Source organism: Erythrolamprus reginae, chromosome 3 (genome assembly GCF_031021105.1).
Source record: "Erythrolamprus reginae isolate rEryReg1 chromosome 3, rEryReg1.hap1, whole genome shotgun sequence".
NCBI classification, from domain to species: domain Eukaryota; kingdom Metazoa; phylum Chordata; class Lepidosauria; order Squamata; family Dipsadidae; genus Erythrolamprus; species Erythrolamprus reginae.
The window spans coordinates 31,899,523-31,920,217 of NC_091952.1; the positions used below are offsets into that span (position 1 = coordinate 31,899,523).

The 20,695-nt window shown below is 41.8% G+C and overlaps 1 protein-coding gene across 1 annotated transcript in view; it reads right to left on the reverse strand.

Moving 5' to 3' along the window:
* Positions 1-20,247, reverse strand: part of SRC (SRC proto-oncogene, non-receptor tyrosine kinase) — a 125,862-nt gene extending 105,615 nt beyond the window's left edge. Inside the window, exon 1 of the mRNA XM_070744723.1 lies at positions 19,451-20,247. The gene's annotated coding sequence lies outside the window, so the exon portion shown is untranslated. The remainder of the gene's footprint in view (positions 1-19,450) is intronic.
* Between the last annotated feature and the right edge of the window lie 448 nt (positions 20,248-20,695).

A 20,695-nucleotide genomic window follows, 5' to 3' on the forward strand; every position in this document is an offset into this window, starting at 1 on the left:
CCAGAACTAACCACAACATTTCTCCTCCAGTATTTCATCTCCACATTATTATCCAAAAGCTTTTCTCCTCGGCTGGCCCTCCCCCATCCTTTTGCCCCAAAAGCTTCTTAAACATTAAGAAACAGAGAGATGGCATTAAGAAACAAATAGCACGCACTTTACGACCCACTTTACAACTGGTCTTGCTACCATTGTTAAGTGAGTAGTTGCAGTTCTTAAGTGAGTCAAATGACCACAAAATGAAACAGGCTTCCCTGATTCTCCTTTGCCCAAGAGAGACAGCTGTTCTATGAGACTCCACCCACTTTATGAGTCTTGCCATGGTTGTTAAGCAAGTAGTTGCAGCTCTTAAGCTAGTCACACGGTCGTTAAGTGAATTGATCTTCCTTGAATATCCTATGCTAAGAGACACAACTGTTCTGTGAGCCTTCACTCACTTTACGATCTATCTTGCCACCACTGTTAAGCGAGTCATTGCAGCTCTTAAGCGAGTCCACCAATCACTAAGTGAATCAGACTTCCCCGAATCTCCTTTGCTAAGAGACACAACTGTTCTGTGAGCCTTCACCCACTTTACAATCAATCTTGTCATAGTTGTTAAGCGAGTAGTTGCAGCTCTTAAACGAGTCACACAGTCACTAAGTGAATCAGGTTTTTCTCCAATCCCTGGACCACAGCCTGGTGCTGGGCTGTGGGCTGTGGCTATTGTGAACTGGGCTGCACAAGTGGCATGTGAGCACACAACACTACATTTGCACAAGAGGCACACACACGTCCAAATTATCCCCTCCCTTCCATTGCCACCAGTCCGCAGAGCTGTGAAGATTGGGGACCACTGCATTACTGTCTTTTTATAATAATTTTTCAAAAGCTTCAAGTTAGAAACTCTTGCTGGATTAAATATCAAGCTCTGGAGTAGAATCATAAGACAACATCGTTTTGTCTATTACGACTTCTCTGCAGTTAAAAAGATAGTCTGCGTGGGAAGTTTCAATATAAAATAACTCTACTGGAGTGAGGATACATCAAGGTCAACGCCCTGTTTTCTAGAAAGACCAATTAGATTCACACCTATGTTTTAAGACAATGGATCTCTTCTGTTCTGACTGTCATGGAATATAAACGCATGTGATGTTTTCAATAACCAAAGTACCTAAAAACAACTTCTGATGTTTATACTTCTCCTAAATATATTTATGAGGAAGTGGCCTAGGATGTATGTTTTGCAAACAAAAGAAGAAAAATATATTATTTATAGTTCATGGTAGGATTAAAGTTGCTCCCTTATTAAATCTTGGATTCCCAAGGCAGTCAAGTTTAGGTTTACCCATTATATGAGCTTATACAAAACCAAGTGCTTCTGACCCTTGGTATTGGTACAACAAAATTCTGTAAGAGTAGGGTAGGGTAAAGTAGAGTAGAGTAGGGTAAGGTAGGGTAGGGTAGGGTAGGGTTGGGTAGGGTATGGTAGAGTAGGGTAGGGTAGGGTAGGGTAGAATAGAATAGAATAGAAACATAGAAGATTGACGACAGAAAAAGACCTCATGGTCCATCTAGTCTGCCCTTATACTATTTCCTGTGTTTTATCTTAGGATGGATATATGTTTATCCCAGGCATGTTTAAATTCAGTTACTGTGGATTTACCAACCATGTCTGCTGGAAGTTTGTTCCAAGGATCTACTACTCTTTCAGTGAAATAATATTTCCTCACGTTGCTTTTGATCTTTCCCCCAACTAACTTCAGATTGTGTCCCCTTGTTCTTGTGTTCACTTTCCTATTAAAAACACTTCCCTCCTGAACCTTATTTAACCCTTTAACATATTTAAATGTTTCGATCATGTCCCCCCTTTTCCTTCTGTCCTCCAGACTATACAGATTGAGTTCATTAATAGAATAGAATAGAATAGAATTTTATTGGCCAAGTGTGACTGAACAGACAAGGAATTTGTCTAGGTGCAATAAAACAAAATTTGACACAATATCAGGCAACTTCCGATGAGACTCATATATAGTCAACAATTTTCAGTTGAGCTGACTGGATAATTCGGGGAGTTGAAGTTCACAAGTCTTAAAGTTGCCAAGTTTGAAGGCCCCCTGGCTTATACCATGACCTGGATTTCAGCTCCCCTAAAGACCTCATTAACTGAGAAATATGGGAGTTGAACTTGGAGGAAATCAGCTTCGTGAAGACTGCTATGTGGCAATAAAACCCTTGAAAATTTTTATTAAACAAAGTATGCTAAAATACAATTTTATACAACACATATTTAGGCTTTTATGATCATCCTAAACCACAATACTGATTCAATGAATGCCAAACTTTTAACACACAGCCATATGTTGTTGATGGGGCTTGGAACTTCTAATTTTAATGCTAGCTTCATCTCTGCAGCAAATCATACATCTGATCATTAGTGCCAGTGCAGACATTCCTACCATATGCTTCAACTAACTATGTAAAATTAGGGACTGCTAAAAAACAGTTTCTAAGCAGCAATATTAGGGATTCTTCATACTATAAATTTCCAATAAATGCTGTATCATCTAACAGACTCACAAGCATTTTCTACTGGCACGGTTCATTTTCTAAAACGTTGTAAGCAATGAGATTTTTGGAAACATAATTAGTCAAAATCACCCTTTTGATGTTCTCTCTAATAAGCTGAAAATATTTTCTAAGCCTCCAGGTTTTACTTGAAAAGGTTTTCATATATATCCTTATTTTGAAATTTCTCCGTATTTGAGACTACGTGAGTATAACCTTCCTTCCCTTTGTCCTGAGCTATTATTTTTCTAACGGACAGTTTCAAATGTTCCTGACAAGTTAACTTACAGAATCTATCTATCTATCTATCTATCTATCTATCTATCTATCTATCTATCTATCTATCTATCTATCATTCTATCTATCTATCTATCTATCTATCTATCTATCTATCTATTTTATCCAATACACAAATATGACTTTATTTAAATTTGAATAGAAGTATTCAATAGAAAGACTCAACTGCCCTGAATAAATAAATACGTACATACATACATACATACATACATACATACATACTTGCTTCTCAATAGTACTTATTTCTCCTTTCTTTTCTTTTTTTAAATATATTTTTATTGGTTTTTTAAATGTTACAAACACAGACTGCACATCATACAACATAAAACAGTGCCCTGTGAAGGTGCAGCCACCACCTAACAACATACATACCCCACCACCAATTTGGAGGGTCTGTACAAACATCTTTGACATTCTTCTAAGCCTGATCCGGACTTATTTCTCCTTTCATTTAGTTTTGAGCTGAGTGGACTGCCTTCATGTTTTGTGTTCTAATGTAAAATTCGCCAATCTTTATGGCTTTGTGGGCCGGAGGCAGGGGATGGTTCTGAGCGAATGGTGGACAAGCACAGCTGCATTTGTGTAAGGGGCAGGCATGCACTTGCCCATTGCTTGTGCAAATGGAGCTGTGTGCACACGTGCTATCTTACTGTTTGTGCAAGTGGGGATTCACACAAGCACGCATGCCCACCTGTCACTTCCAGGGCCTGGTTCCAAATGGCTCTAGGCCAGGTAGTGGGCCATGGCCAGAAGGGTGGGAACCCCTGTTCTATTACATCCATGAATATTGGAAAAGGCAAGAGGCTAAACTACTCATTGCCTGGAATTCTGACCTTTGTCTGGGTTGTGAAAATCTGAATTACCATTAGATGACAGCAAAATATTTTTGTACTTGTATGCCACCTTCTAGAGGTTTTCTGGATTTTTCCAGGTTGGGTGTCATTGCAGCAGATAAGTTCTGCATGGGCTGTTTTGAAGAAAGCAATGTTTCTAGTGGGAGAATAATAAAACAACAAGGTCCTGAACTCTTGGATAAAGAAAAGAATAGAGCTATGTTAAATCAATAATATCAAACGATCAGTATTATAGATCAGGAATATTAAACAAGGATGACTCTATAATTCTAAAATATCTCAGATTACCTTGAGTTAATAGAACTGGAGAATAATTCTTATTTACCGTAATTGTTTTCATATTCCTACGGAGCCTCACAAAACCTGAAGCTAAATTGATTAACAAAACAAACTCTTGATACATAAAATAATCTTGCATTTATTAAACAAAGAATGCTAAAATGCAACTGTATACAACACATATTCTAGAAAAGAGAAAGAAAGAGAAAGAAAGAAAGAAAAAAGGAAGAAAGGAAGAAAGAAAGAAAGAAAGAAAGTTCATTAATATTCATTCCCTTGAATGTTTTTCTTCTTCATTCGGGATTGACCATAAGGAAGCTCTGGGATTTAGAGCAAATGTGATGTGCTGCTAATATAATGAAGCACTTTCATTTCAAAATTCCTTGACATCTTTTCCCCCCTTTTGCCCTCCCTGCTAAGTGTAGGAAATATCAGGAAGAAAAGCACATCCCTTCAGCTTAGCTCTTGACAATTATCTTAGCATGCACGCACAAGAGTAGTATGTGTATGTGTGTGTGTGCTGAGTGATAGAAGGATTACAAGATTCTTGGCAGGAAAAGGCAGAGAAGCATGCAATTTAAGCAATTAATTTGGGCTGGAGAGGGAAAGTCACAAGTCCTAGTGCCTCTTTTGGGATTTAGGATATACATATGTGGGTGTAGCAAGAAAGCCCTTCAGGACTCTTCTCCAAATAACATCATAAGGAAGATATGTGTACCGGAAAAATATGTGGCAACTATTTATTTTTATATACCAGTACAGTATTTGATTTATGTCCATGGCATGACATGGGAGTTCCTGGTGGTTGTGCAAATTGTTGCATAATAATTCAAATTACCATTATATTTTCATCTCATTGATTTACTTTGTGGATTTGGTAAATACTATCAATATTAGTATTAATATATAATATATTCCTACACTAAGGGATAATAAGAAAAATTAGCATTTCTTACTCTCAGCACTTTAGCCTAATATGCTATGCAAAGTTAGCCATTTGGTGAACTCCAGAGTCAAGTGAGGCATTTAAAGAGCTTTCTAAAGCCTCTTGTGCTCTTGCTATGGTAAAAGATGGCTCAGCCAATATTATGTTCACTAAACATAATGGGACTTAATGGGACATAATGGAACTTTTGTATCTGCATGCAGATAGGACTCCATGGAAATGTCTATGGAGATTCTCAAACACCCAGGTCATGGTTGTCCCAAAGATGCTTTTTCAAAAGGCAACTGGGCTTTCTTGGTCTTTTCCTTGAAATGTTTTGCTTTTCATCCAAGAAGCTTCTTCAGTTTTTCACTTCTTGGGACTCCATGGAAAGTATTCCAAATTCCTTCTAAACTCCTTGCATCGCCAAGGATATATTTGATTCATATTTCTAAGTGATTCAAAGGGAAGACCAACAATACAAAATGATCAAGTTTGATCAAATGATCAAGGGTCAACAATGCAAAATGATCAATTCTAACTTTATTGTTTTTTTAAAAAAAACCTTCGCCATTGGGGGGGGGAGAGGGAATGAATATGCTTGATTTGGTGTACTCTGGACTTACAACCCCAATTTCAATAAACACAAAGAGATGATAGAAGATTTTAAAAAGTTAAAGTGAAGAAGAATTCAAGATGGATGGAGGTGCTTAAAGGATGGGATAAAAGAAAAATTGGAAACTGCTCTAACAGGAAAAATGAGTGCATCAGAAGAAGATAATGTGGCTATACAAAAAGCTTAGAAAAGAACAAAAAAAAAAAAGGCACACAGAGAGAAAAATAAAAAAGGACCAGCTCACAAAGGAAGAGCTCAACAACTTTATTTAATGAAAATGAAGACTAGGGGAGAGATGATAGCAATGTTCCAGTATCTCAGGGGTTGCCAGAAAGAAAGGGAAGTCAAACTATTCTCCAAAGCACCTGAGGGCAGGAACAAAAGAATGGGTGAAAACTAAACAAGGAGAGAAGCAACTTAGAATTAAGGAGAAATTTCCTGACAGTTAGAACAATTAACCAGTGGAACAGCCTGCCTCCAGAAGTTGTGAATGCTCCAACACTGGAAGTTTTTAAGAAGATGTTGGATAACCATCTGTCTGAAGTAGTCTAGGGTTTCCTGCCTAAGCAGGGGGTTGGGCTGGAAGACCTCCAAGGTTCCTTCCAACTCTGTTGTTGTTGTTTTATTGTTGTTGTTGTTATTATTATTATTATTATTATTAGTAGTAGTAGTAGTAGTAGTAGAAGAAGAAGAAGAAGAAGAGGAGGAAGAAGAGGAAGAGGAAGAAGAACAGAACTGTGAATCTTGTGTCAGGAAAGCAAAAGTTCAGAATGAACTGAGTTTTGGAAAGGGTGTTAAGAAATATCCTTTAGAAATGGACAGACAAAAAAAAAAGGAGGATATGAAGCAGTCTACCAGTTGTTTAGTGAAGTCATATGTTTCCAAGTAACAATGGAAAAGCAGAACAGACACCTTAGAAGGCAGTCAGAACATTCACAGTGGTTGTAAAAGATTAGAGAATGAAATTCAACAGAAACATGTACAAAGGTTATTCAGTTAGGAAACAAACAAAAAAGTTGAATGCAAAAATATAGGGTAGGAAATGCTTGCCTGAAAATAATAAGGGTGAAAACGATCTCCATCAATCTTCTATGTCTCTATGTTTCTATCTCGGAAAAGCAGTTACTCTGCTTAACTGAATGTAAGCAGAAATGGGGCATGGCTGCCAAAATGTCCCAGTCTTATGCTGCCTCAACTAAAGTATAATCTCCAGATGCATGAAAAGTAATTGTTCCATTTGATGAGTTACAGTTAGATTCAGTTCTGAACCCTATTTTAAGCAGATTATTGAGAAATTGAGGAAAAGGTTAGAAAAATATAATGACAATCATCAGAGGACCAGAAACAAAGTTCTATGAAGACTGAATAATCTTAGTACTGTATATTTAGCTTGAGAACACACGTTGAAGGGGTAATATATAACACTTCATGTACCCGACAATTTGTCAGAAGCAGGTCGAGTCTTTTGACCTTTCTCATCCCAGAATGATGACACAGAATAACAATTTCAAATTACAGGAAGGCAAATCCCGATTGAACCAAAGAAAAATACTTCTTAATATGAACAGTTCAACAAGGTGACAAAATTGCCCGGAGAAATGATGATTCTCATTTATAGGCTGTATTCAAGCAGAGACAAGATCCATTCTGGATCCTTTAATTTGAATTTGATTTTTCTTTCCCTTTCTATGATTTGTGTCCTATTCTTCAATCAAGTCAGAATCCTTGTAAAGCAAAGAATTTCTGTGCCTCACACAGTCCAGAATGTTTAGTCTCACCAGCGAAAGATAAATAGTTTGAATCTGAAGTCACAGTCAGTTCAATCCCTCACCAGCTACAGCACAGCCAGTTCTGCCCAATTATCCCACTCAGAATTCTTAGGGAAATCCATATAAATACCCATATGTCATTTGTTCACAGTATGAAAAAGTTCAGATTACCAACATTAATTTTATAACAAAGGTAAATGCAATTCTTGTCTTTCCATTATTTGGCATTTCAAACTTGTTGATATGGGAATATGTAGATTTAGATTTAGATTTAGATTTATTGGATTTATATGCCGCCCCTCTCCGCAAACTCGGGGCGGCTCACAACAACAATAAAACAGTACATAATAACAAATCCAATGCCCACCAATCTAATTACAGTTTAAAATTAATAAATTTATAAAACAATCCCAATGTATATAAAAACAGACACACAATCAATCAATCAATGGCAAAACAACATGGGCAAGGGGGAGATGTTTAGTTCCCCCATGCCTGACGGCAGAGGTGGGTCTTAAGGAGTTTACAAAAGGCAGGGAGGGTGGGGGCAATCCTAATCTCAGGGGGGAGCTGGTTCCAGAGGGTCGGGGCCCCCACAGAGAAGGCTCTTCCCCTGGGTCCCGCCAGACGGCATTGTTTGGTCGACGGGACCCGGAGAAGGCCGACTCTGTGGGACCTAACCGGTCGCTGGGATTCGTGCGGCAGGAGGCGGTCCCGAAGATATTCTGGTCCGGTGCCATGAAGGGCTTTATAGGTCATAACCAACACTTTGAATTGTGACCGGAAACTGATCGGCAACCAATGCAGACTGCGGAGTGTTGGAGCGATATGGGCATACTTAGAGACGCCCATAATTGCTCTCGCAGCTGCATTCTGCACGATCTGAAGTTTCCGAACACTTTTCAAAGGTAGCCCCATGTAGAGAGCGTTACAGTAGTCGAGCCTCGAGGTGATGAGGGCATGAGTGACTGTGAGCAATGACTCCCGGTCCAAATAGGGCCGCAACTGTCGCACCAGGCGAACCTGGGCAAACGCCCCCCTCGCCACAGCTGAAAGATGTTTCTCTAATGAGAGCTGTGGATCGAGGAGGACGCCCAAGTTGCGGACCCTCTCTGAGGGGGTCAATAATTCCCCCCCCAGGGTAATGGACGGACAGATAGAATTGTCCTTGGGAGGCAAAACCCACAGCCACTCCGTCTTGTCTGGGTTGAGTTTGAGTTTGTTGACACCCATCCAGGCCCCAACAGCCTCCAGGCACCGGCACATCACTTCCACTGCTTCGTTGACTGGACATGGGGTGGAGATGTACAACTGGGTATTATCAGCGTATTGATGATACCTCACCCCATGCCCTTGGATGATCTCACCCAGCGGTTTCATGTAGATATTAAATAGCAGGGGGGAGAGGATCGACCCCTGAGGCACCCCACAAGGGAGAAACCTAGAGGTCGACCTCTGACCCCCCACTAACACCGACTGCGACCGACCAGAGAGGTAGGAGGAGAACCACTGAAGGACAGTGCCTCCCACTCCCAACCCCTCCAGCCGGCGCAGAAGGATACCATGGTCGATGGTATCGAAAGCCGCTGAGAGGTCAAGGAGCACCAGGACAGAGGACAAGCCCCTGTCCCGGGCCCGCCAGAGATCATCCATCAACGCGACCAAAGCAGTTTCCGTGCTGTAGCCGGGCCTGAATCCAGACTGCTGGGGACCTAGATAATCGGCTTCTTCCAAGGACCGCTGGAGTTGGAGTGCCACCACCTTCTCAACAACCTTCCCCATGAAGGGAAGGTTGGAGACTGGACGGTAGTTATTAAGCACGGCTGGGTCCAGGGAGGGCTTCTTGAGGAGGGGGCGCACAAGCGCTTCTTTATAGAGTGATGGAAAAACTCCCCTCCCCAAGGAAGCGTTGGTAATCTCCTGGGCCCAGCTCCGTGTCACCTCCCTGCTGGCCGAAACCAACCAGGAGGGACACGGATCCAGTAAACAGGTGGCGGAACTCACAGCTCCAATGGCCTTGTCCACTTCATCAGGTGTCACCAAGTCAAACTCCTCCCAGACAGATGGATAAAGACGTTTAGCCCCAGTCACCTCGACTGACTCGTAGTCAGTCGACTCTGTTTTACAATTGGAGTCGAGGTCCGCTCGGATCCGAGCGATTTTATCAGCGAAAAACGTGTTAAAATCCTCGGCACTACTCTGCAAGGGCTCCCCAACCCCCCTCTGATTAAGAAGGGAGCGGGTCACCCTAAACAGAGCGGCCGGGCGGGATTCCGCTGACGCAATCAAGGCGGAATGATACGCGCATCTTGCCGCCTTGAGCGCCACTTTGTAAGTCTTAATATGAGCTCTTACAAGTGTTCGGTCGGATTCGGACTTACTCTTCCTCCATCGCTTCTCTAGACGTCTCTTCTGGCGTTTCAACACCCGGAGCTCCTCGTTGAACCATGGAGCTCTACGGGGTCTAGTGCCACGGAGAGGTCGCAACGGCGCAATCCGGTCAAGAGCCTCCACTGCAGCCTTGTTCCAGGCCTCAGCAAGAGAGTATTTAAACCTGTTCTGAATGGTTTCTGAATGAATTCCCATTTAAGACGATGTCAAATTCAGGGAATAAAGAAATGCCATTATGAAAAATCCAGAAAAACAGAACTAAGACCAGGCCTTGCACTGTAAAAATCCCAATTCAATTTCTGATATTTTCTAGTTTTAGGATCTGTGATAGCTGCATGTTAAACATCTCTATGTATAATATCTTGAATAATACCATTATTAAAAGGAAATACTGTACAATGAACTGAATCAAGGCACAACTGTTTCATTTCCAATAATTAGCAGAGGTATTATTATTGTTAAAGCAATAACAAGAACAAAATAAGTAGGACTATCCAGGCAGTTTTAACTCTTCCTTCTTCAAAGTATCTTGCAGAACACTAAGGTTGTTAACTACAAGCAGCAAGGTCACAAAAGATTAGTTTCAGCAGGACAAATGTGGAGCAGAATGTAAAAAATGTAAAATTGAAGGCCAAAAAGATTTCTTACATAGTGCATATGTGAAAAGAGTATGGAAATAACTAAGTCTAAAAACCACTAACCAGCATCCAGACAAAATAATCAAAGCAAGCTGAAAAATCTAAATCAGTTTCAGCAGAACAAAATCTTCCATCCTTGTTCTATCATCCTAACCAGATGGTCTACAGACTCAACATGCAAAGAATTTCTTTTTTTAATGTTTTGTCTTTCTATTGGGAATATTCTGAGCCCTTCTTAATTTACTGTAAGCGGCTTCTAAATCAGCAGTAAACATTCACTTCACATTTAAAGAGCACTTTGAACTCATTCAGATTATTTCACATATAGGATTTCAAGATAGTGTTTTCTTAAGTTAATTGACTGGTCTCTCTTTTGAATTGTCCTGCAAATAAGGAATGGAAAATTAACAGACAATTTTGCCATCACGATAAATCTAGGGAGGAGGCCTTCAATCTGGTCGAGAAAACATGGTTGTGGGAACCAGAATGGAAGATCATAGACAATCCTTCACATCTGAAGTAGTAGAAAGGAATCACGTCTGCATAGTTATTTAAAATGATAGATTAAGGAGGTCATTAATAAAAGGCATCTTCAGGCCAGTCTCTCTGCAAGCAAGCATTATCCAATATGACCTACATTCAAGGCAGAAGCAAAATCTGGGCTCAGGATTTATTATTCATAGTTCAGTTTCTTGTTTGGTAAATCAGTGATCACTGATTAGTGATTTACCAGTTACTCCTTCACAGCTTCAGCAACAGTAGTACACTGAAAGTAGCAGATATTCCCTACCATGTCCTCCTCCATGCTCCTTCCTCCTCCCTACAATTCAAGCAAACTTGGAAACACAGCAAACTTGGAAACTCATTTGGCCACCTATCAGCAGGTGATCACTGAAGTACTACAGTAATCTGCTATGCCTTCAACACACATTCTAGAGAACTGAAAACAGAACTCCAGGATATAGGAACATGGTCTTATTTATCCAGAATACTACGAAAGAAACCTGGGGAGCTGAAGTCCCTATGGCTTAAACTTGACAAGTTTGAAAAAATACTGCTTTAGATTCTGCAAATCTTAAAAGATGACCACATTGTGAGAAACAAATGAAGAGAACATTTCCATAAGGCCTAACTGTTTTTGAGCATAATTTCAGATGTCTCAATTTTGGGTGACAGGATAAATCTAATTGACTGAATAAAAACAGCAGAATTACTAGCCAATAACAACCTCTCTAAGATGTATAAATGACGAGCCTCCAGAGACAAAAGAGCCCCCAAACAGGAGATGGTTTGAAGAACCATTCTTGAATAGTTTTTAATAGTAGCTCAAGCAAGGAACACCAAGAAAGCATTTTTGCCACGCTTTGAAAAGCAAGCACGGAAGAACTGAACTGCGGAAGTAATGTCTACTGGGAATTAATTCTGATAAGGCACAAGCTTGAAAACTGAGCTGCAATGGAGAGTGAAGAGGAAACAATAGATCTTTAGATAGCTTTTCAAGTTTCCTCAACCGATGCTGGTAAAAAACATTGTGGCCATTAATAAGAATAGTTTTAAAAGAAAGGCTGTGGCACAAGTTAAGCGTATTTTAAAAAATACCCACAGAAATTTGATTTCTACAATTAATTTCAAGCAGCTTAAATCGAGCACTACTCTTCACCATCACCATCACCATCCCATACCCAAATATGGTACATGGTTAAAAAAAAATTATTATTTTGTGGTCATTAATTAGAGCAGAAGAAAAACTTTAGTTTATTGGTTAAGCTGAAGTTTATGAAGATGTACAAAAGTAGGAAGCTCTTAAACACCAGCTTCATTGAAGTGAACACAGTAATTGAAGTGAAGCTACACAGTAAGAGTTTCAACAATTTGGAAGCCCAGGAATCAGCATAGAAGGTGACAGAGAACATGATTTCATGTCACCTCACATGCCTCAGACAGGTGTTCTGGCTCAGGTATCTGAAATAATAAGGTAAAGTTACAATAAAGAAGAATGCATGAAAGGCAAAAGAACTGGTCAACCAATCATCTTCTGGTTGGATATTATCAGATTTCTGTTAGAGCAACGCAAAACAGCTTGCATGTTGACTCAGTCAAATGTATTCTACCATCAATGGTTTCAAGCTGAAAATGAAGGTAAAAATTCCTTCAAAGAGCAGAAATTCCAGACAGTCCTCGACTTATGAGTACACTTGAGCCCAAAATTTATGATGTTAAGTGAAACATTTGTTAAGTGTGTTTTACCTCGTTTTACGACTTTTCTTGCCCTAACTGTTAAGTGAACCATACTGCAGCTGTTAATTTAATAACATGGCCATTAACTTTGCTTGTCAGGAGGTCGCATAAAGGGATCATATGACCTTGGGGCACAGCAATGGTCATAAATAGGAACTAGTTGCCAAGCATCTGAAATTTGATCACATGGCTACAGGGATGCTGCCACATTATAAGTGTGAAAAACGGTCAGATTCCTTTTTTTCAGCACCATTGTAACTTTGAATAAACACTAAATGAATTGAGGGCTACCTGTAATTAGAATTTCAGCTTAGAATTACCATTATTACAATATTCTTCTGCAGTGGTGGGATTCAAATAATTTAACAAATGGTTCTCTGCCATAATGATTTCTTCCAACAACCAGTTCACCAAATCACTCAGAAAGTTAACAACTGGTCCTCTTGAAGTGATGCAAACTAGTTGAATCCCATCACTATTCTTCTGGATCAATCCTATTTCTGGATTATAATTAATCAAATCAAGGATTGGGGCAATACTGCAAAGACTGGATATAATATATTATACACATAAACTGGATCATCCTATCTAAACTGGGCAGACTTCCATATCTGTTGGACATAATTTCCATAATCTACCGGTAAGCATAACCAGTAGGTAGGTTATGTCACCTCACATGCACAATACTGTATTTGCACAATACATTATATCTTGAACTAACAAGAGCCGCCAAATTTTCAGAAAAACCTAAGCAAGCTGAAGACTAGCCCAATTGACCATATTATATGAAGGTCACTTTTTCCCCCTTCTGTTCAATAATGTCCATTCTTGGAGAATAATAGGCCTTTAAGTCTGTTAAATATGCTGTGTAAAAATAGCTTCTGTACTGCAGCTATACTTAAAACAAGTTATTTTTTAATTTTTTTAATATAAATCTTTTTTTAAAAAATATTTTTATTGTGAATTTTCAAGTTTTAAAAACATACTTAAAACACAAAATAACAATAAGATAAGCACATGTGACAAGAAAAGAAGAAAACAAAAGAAAAAAGAAATTGATACAGTATGATACAAGTAATACAAGTAACGTACAAAGAAAAAAAGCATGTTACGTTATTTTTAAGATTTTAAAAATACTTAAAACAAGTTAATGCTAGATTCCAATGTTTCTAATTCCGATACAGTAAGTGTTTGCCTCTTTCTCTGCATCTTTTCTTCTATAGCCCGAAGATTATAGATTCATGGATGAAATCCACCCAGAGCTGAATGATACATACAGGTGAACAGCCACAATTAAAGCATATACAATTGATTCCTGTAAATGAGCACTTCTAGGCCATATAAAACTATCTCTTTGATGAGGGGAATTCCAGAATTCATCTATGAAAAGTCAGAATGGACTTTCCAGTGGTCATCTGATTTTCAGTTGTTTCTGAGTCAGAATAAGGCAGCATTTGCTTTTCAACAATGGCACCAAGAAGTAAATTGTTTACAGCATGCTGTATTACTGTAGTGTTTTCAAGGAGCATTCACATGAGAAACGTAAGGAACAATAAATGTCTGGAATTCCAGACCAAAAGTTATAACCATATTCTGGGTACCCCTGCTGATCAAACTTTTTTTTCTCCCACTTATCAAGTTAGGCAAAAACAGGAAGGAATTCCAAACAATAGTCAACGTATTTATCATTGATGTATTAAAAGAAAAAGTTAATCATTTTACTGCAGACAAATTATATTGCAAATATTCATCTTCCATTAGTTCCCCTTTTTTAGAAGAGTAAATATTTCAATTATACAGAAAGAGGCCAGATAGTGTTGTGGCTTAATTAGAGAAGTAATTTAGGGTGTCTTATCAATTGAACAACAGATTGGCCTGTCCTCTGTAGATGATGCTTACATTTCTTCAAAACTATTTGAAACAGAGGAACAATGAAACTCCAGCCAGTTTGGGATCTGTTCTAAATCAAACTTTTTTAATCTGGCATTTTTTAGATATGGCCAGACCCCTGCCTTAGACTCCCCTGCTAATCTGGTTTAAAGGAATGCAGGTTGGAATTTCTGGGAGTTACAAACTTGGAAGATGGCAGGGATTTGTGAAAATTGATCTAAATTAGCAGTCACCAACTGGTGGTCTATGAACCACTGGTGGTCCGCAAGAAAATTTTGGTAGTCCACAAAAAAATTATTTGCATTTTCTATATTGCACTAAATCAGGGCTCCTCAAACTATGGGCCCCAAGGCAGATATGTACAATGAATGCTTGTGTTACTGCAGAGAGACTTCCCCCTTTGGGGTCTTTGTGTATGGGTTGCAGAGATTCCAACTTGGGGTCTGCTTCAGCCTCCTGGTATGGGGCTTTGGGCAAAGGCTGGAGGGAAGTGCCGCTGGTGGTGTAAAACTGAAGGGCCTTGTTCCAGTGGGACTGTATACTGGCCTTGAACTGGCTGACCATCTCAGCCCGCTGAGCCTCCAGGCTCTGGTACCTGGCCTTGCACACCCACAGGTTTTGGAAAGCCTATGCTCATAGTCCTCAGTGAGGTGCTTCTGCTGAGCTTCCTTCTCAATCAGATCCAATTTGAACTGAGCCAGCTGTTTTGATAACTCTTATTCGTGGTATGGCTGCTTAGCTCCAACAACTGCTTCTTGTTGGGGCCCTAAGGAGCCCAAGTAGGCAGGTGAGGATTGGTTGGGAGGGCAAGGAGGGGCCGGTGAGGTGCTCCTCAATTTGAGTGACATCAAGTTGGCCATGCCCACCCAGTCACATGACTACCTAGCCACGCCCACCCATTAGGCAGATCATATTAGTGGTCCATGGGATTTAAAATTATGAATTTAGTGTTCCCTGAGGTCCAAAAGTCTAGGGACCCCTGATCTAGATAAATTTTTATATTCAGACTACTTATGTAATACTATTTTCTTCCTCAGAGGTGAAAGTGAGCTCTTCCGTTGACTGTTCCAAGAAATTATCTGGAAAATTAACAGATGCCTTGTTGGTTTAATATTGGTACGGTAATAGTTTTGTCTCTTTTTAGAATCCTACCAATCCTTGAAGCCAGAACAATTAGTGATGTTCTCTCCTCCCCACATCTTAATATGGAAATCTCAAGATGCCACTGGCTGAATGTCAAATAATGAATAATAGAGGATAATGTTATCCCTTATTACAATTTCTGGGGGGGAAACAGCAGGAAAGATCTATTATTTCACTCGATGTGCCTGCAAATTTCTCATTGGCATTTTAAAAAATATTTTCCATTTCATTGTTATTTATACTTTAAAAGGATAGACTGTTACCCAAGCAGCAGATTCCCCCTCTCCACGTCTCTGAAATATTGAAATATTCCAACCCTCCATACTAACCTATCCAGGCTTCATGCTCTGGGCAATCCAGAGAATGATACCATGGTCTTTCAAGAGTGAAGGATGCCAATGCAACTTTAAAAGATGATGATACAAATGAATCAAGTATAGCAATGGAATATAGGTGGAGAAACAATAATTAAAATCCAGTTGCGAAGACTCCACTACTTGGATGACTGAGAATCTTCATTGACATATTACCATGGCGTTTTGGGGAAGAAATCCTGAGGTTGGTGCAGGAATTCAATTCAAATGTTAAAATCAAATAGACAAGCAAATCAACTTGTTTTAGAGAAAGTCATTTCTGCATGTGTCTCTAAATTGAGGCATCCAATTAAACTCAATGCTTGAAATCAATCTTGATACTCCAAAGCAAATACCGGTATTAGCATCACTCTATTTTTAAATAGAGTCTATTGAGATTCTCAGCCATTCAGGTCATAGTAGCTTTTTCAAAAAGCAACTGGGCTTTCTTTGTTTTGTTTGAAGACTTTTTGTTCTCATACAAGAAGCTTTAGTTCTGAAGAAGCTTCTTGGATGAGAAGTGGAACATCTTCAAGTAAAACAAAGAAAGTCCAGTTACCTTTTGAAAAAGCACTTTGGGGGACTATTGTGAATAGAGAATGTTGGAATCTGAGTTTCTAACTTAGACATACAGCTGGATATACAATTATTATGTACAAGACAAACTTTTCCTCACTCTTGATTTAAAGTCAAGAAAAAAGCTTCAGCTGTTTGTTACAGTAACTTTGCAATATAACTAGAAAAATCATGAATTATTCTCAATCCCTTGTTCTTCAAGAATCTCGGAAAACCAGAGCTAACATGTTTTTGCTGATAATGAAAAGGAAGGAAGACTAATATTGATCTATTTCTATCTTATTTACTCTCATCAGCCAGCCATACCCTTACTGTGTGTGTGTGTAAATTTTTTGTCCATTGGGGGTTTCCCGTGTAATATTGTGTTTTAGCTTCATTTATTTATCTATCTATCTATCTATCTATCTATCTATCTATCTATCTATCTATTTATTCTCTCTCTCTCTCTCTCTCTCTCTGTGTGTGTGTGTGTGTGTGTGTGTGTGTAAATATATAACACCAGTGATATTTACAACAGCTTCTAAAGTAGTGCAAGGACACCCCCTCCCCAAGTGCCCAAGTGCTGCCTGTTCTCTGTATGAATAAGGATTTTACAGGCAACTTCCTCCAACTACATCATTCCCAGCCAGTGTAGTAGCCTCGGGCAAGAGATCCGGAGCGCCTCAGGTTGCATATCCTTAAATAAAGAGAAGCCACACTTTAGAGCAGGAAGCTTCGAAAGAACAAACCCGGCAGGTCTACCAAACAAAGGGGTGGAGAAGAGGAGCCACTATGAAAGCCTCAAAGAAAAAAAGCTCCAGGAAAATCCCAATCTCCGGAGCTGACGAGTCAGAGAGAATCCAACGTAAGCGTTCCCAGCTCAGCCGGACCGGCCAAGCTTCTCTTCCCTGGAAGCTGTCAAAGGAACAACGGAGTCCCCACCTTCCATTCTTGCGATTTCTAGCCACCCTCCGTTGCGCCTTCCTCCCCCAAGTCTTTGAGGAGCGTCGGGCAAACCCGCGCGGCTCAAGGCGGACAGCAACCTCCTCTCGGCGCCGCGCAGAATTCACGAGACGCCGGCGAGCTTCATCAGACACAAAAGCAGCAGCCTAAGTCCAAAGGCTGCTGTCGCCCCGTTTATTGACGGCTTTATCGATAGCCATCTTCTCTTCCCCTTTTCCCATCAGGTTTCCCTACCGGTTTAAGGCGTGACCAGGTTAAGAGACAAGGAAGTCGGGGTGGGAGGGGTGCTCCCAGGTGATTCCTAGGTCTACATAAACATTAGAGAGCAATACAGCTTTCCCTTCGTCCCAGCGAAAGCGAATGTTTTAATCCAAACTCCCACGGCTGGTCAGGTCCCACAGAGCCGGCCTTTTCCAGGTCCCGTCAACCAGACAATGTCGTCTGGCGGGGCCTAGGGGAAGAGCCTTCTTTGTGGTGGGCCCGGCCCTCTGGAATCAGCACCTCCCGGAGATTCCCCACCCTCCAAGAGCCTTAAGACTCATTTATGACTCGCCAGGCTTGGGGCGATTAGATCTCAGCCCCGTGGCCGATGAATGGGTCGAGAGAAAGTTGATCAAATGGGAATGATTGTCTTTTTATAGGGGTTTTTTTGGGAGGGGGGGGTGTTAGATTTTAAATTTAATTAATTTGACTTAAGACGTTATATATTATTATATTGTATGTTATAAGCCGCCCCGAGTCCTCGGAGAAGGGCGGCATATAAAGTCCAATTAATAAATAAAATAAATAAATAAATCAACGAGCAAGACCAATTCGACGCCCTTTTGGACGCCTCTACCAACCCCTCGCCCCCCCCCCCTTCCCTCCAAGGCAAAATCGCTCCCGGTTGCTTTTAAGACAAGGGATCTGTTACCAACGCGGGACCGCGCTAAGCACAGGCATCCCGCACCGCGGAATCATAACAAAAGAAAGCGGCCCGGCATCAAGTCACAAAATTGCCGGCGACTCAACGTGGAGCGCCCGCCGGCAAATTCTCCTGGATGGGCTGGCTATGCATTCTTTCAGACGGAAGCCCTTCCAGACAAAAGCCCGGCGCTGGAGCAAACAATGACAACAACAGTCCAAATGGGTTAAAACGAGAGTCTCCCCCTCCTTCCTCCCCTCCCTCCCTCCCTCCCCCCGGCCGCCTTTTCAAAAAACAAAACAAACCCTTTTAAAGCGGGTGAGAGAGAGACTCGCTCGCTTTACCGTAAAAGAAACGAGGCGTTTCAACGCGGGAAGACGGTCACCCAAGCAGTCGCCCCCCTTAAAAAAAACCTTTGGGTGCTTCGACTTTCGCATCCGATCTATTTAGAATAGAATAGAATTCTTTATTGGCCAAGTGTGATTGGACACACAAAGAATGGGTCATTGGTGCATATGCTCTCAGTGTACATAAAAGAAAAGATACATTTGCCAAGTATCATGAGGTATAACATCTATTTAATCTATATCTGTCTGTCTGTCAGTCAGTCAGTCTGTCTGTCTATCAGTCTGTCTATCTATCAATGAGTCTATCTATCTAATTATCTATCTATCATCTATCTATGTATGTAATTATCTATGTAATTATCTATGTAATTATCTATCTATCTATCTATCTATCTATCTATCTATCTATCTATCTATCTATCTATCTATCTAGAGTTTTGTATGCCGCCCAACTCCTCAGGACTCTGGCCGGCTGAGAACAATGTAAAAACAACAAAACAATTTATTTAAAAAACCACCTTAATTTTTAAAAACATTCATCCATTCAGTCGGGACTAGACGGAGCCGTTCACCGGATCTCCTTCTCCCCAGCCCTTCTCCTCCCTTTCTCTCCAAACGGATCTCTATTCACAAAGATCGCTCAGTCAGTCCAAGCGCAGCCCGGCTTCTCCCACAACCGACTCCCGCGGAAAGGCGGCGGCGGCGGCCCCGTTTCTTCAACTCCGCTATGAAACGCCTTACCTTTGCTCCTTCCCGGCTCCTGGAAGCAGAAAGGCGAGAGTCCGGACTGGAGGGCGGCTTCTCTCCGCCCGCCGCCTTTCGCCTCTCTTTCTCTCTCTCTCTCCCCCTCCTTTCTTCCTGCCGAGTCCGGTGGCAGACCGCGCTTCGAAGCTGGAGAAAGAATGAATGAGGGGGGGACTCGGCTAAGGCAGGAGTCTATCTTGCACTCGCCGGCAGGAGAGGCGACGCGGCCGGAGTTCTTAGGCGCCGGCCCACGGGTTTTTCCGGGAGCTTCCCCGGCTCATCGCGCGAAAAAGAAGCCCCAGAAGGAGAGAGAAAAAAAGGAAGAAGGAGGAGGAGGAAGACGGGAGAGGAGGGGAGGCGGCGGGGCGGGGGCAGCCGGGAGAGCGGAACCCAGCAGGCGCTGGGCTTTGTGAGAAGCGAGTCCGGGAAGGGAAGGCAAAGCGAGGGAAACGCCTCCAGAAAACAAATGTTGCCGGCGAGGACGGCGGTACGGAGACCGTCTTCCAAACGCCGCCGCCGCCGCCGCTGCTGCTGCCTCAGCCTCTTCCAGACCCGCAGCCCAGAAACGGGCTTGAGAGAGCGGTTGGAACTTGGCGCCGTCGCCCCCAGCTTTTTTTTAAAAAATGTCGGACTCCCGCTCCCGCCAGTCCTCTCAAGCGCCTCTCCGACGTAAGAAGATTCCGGCGCTCCAGAACGAAAGCCTGACGGACGGCCGCTCCCCCGCGGCACTCGAGCGCTGGCGCGTCAGCGAGGGCTTCTCCCTCCCCCGCTCCCCCTCCCTCTTCCTTGCCCCCGCCTCCCTCCCTCCCTCACTCGGTTGCCCGCCTTTATTTCGTGTGTAAGTCCTCCCAAGCCTCCCTGAGAGAGAGAGAGAGAGAGAGAGAGAGAGAGAAGATGGCAGCAGCAGAACCGGAAGGAGCCTTTTAAGAAAGGGGAGGGGGAGAAACCTCTCTCCCTCCTTCCTCCCTTCTCCTTCGGCGCCGCTGCCGCCTCCTTCTCCTCTCCGCCTCCGGCTGGAGGTGGCTGAGAGAGTTGAAGTGAATGTGTGACGTAGCTGTGTGACCCAAGTCGAGACGTCCGCAAATGCAGACGTGGGGCGGTGTTGCCTGTGGGCAGGCGGCTGACGGAAAGCGTCGCAGGAAGCTGGCTTGGAAGCCGCCTTTTGTCGGTGCGGTCGGGGACGCGCGTGGATGTTGCTCTGGGGTGACCCTCTCCATTCCCCCTGGAGTAGGGGTACGCCAA